Genomic DNA, 355 nt, shown 5'->3' on the forward strand with positions numbered 1-355 from the left:
GAGGCTAAACACCACTAACTCCTTCCAGTTTGGGGGTGGGGGGAAGAATTCAGCATAGCTGTCTGTGCTTCGGCTGCAGAAGGTATTAACTGCCAGGCCCCCATTTGGCGAGGCCAGCGAGAAACGCAGAGATGCAGGAGAAATCTGCGAGGGAAATAGTGGGCGGCCCTGCCTTCAGGAGGTGTTAGAATAACCTGAACGTTCCTGCTCTATCATCCTGGACATCTGGTGCGCGGAGTAAATCTACAACTAGTTATATATCGTCTTGTTCGGTAATGCTTTTTTTATTTAGCGGCAAACTCTTAAAGTAGTAATAAACTGAAAAAAAAAATGCATGTTTGATACAAGTTAAGGA

This window comes from Leptonychotes weddellii, chromosome 5, assembly GCF_054177405.1.
Source record: "Leptonychotes weddellii isolate Sample4059 chromosome 5, ASM5417740v2, whole genome shotgun sequence".
NCBI lineage: Eukaryota > Metazoa > Chordata > Mammalia > Carnivora > Phocidae > Leptonychotes > Leptonychotes weddellii.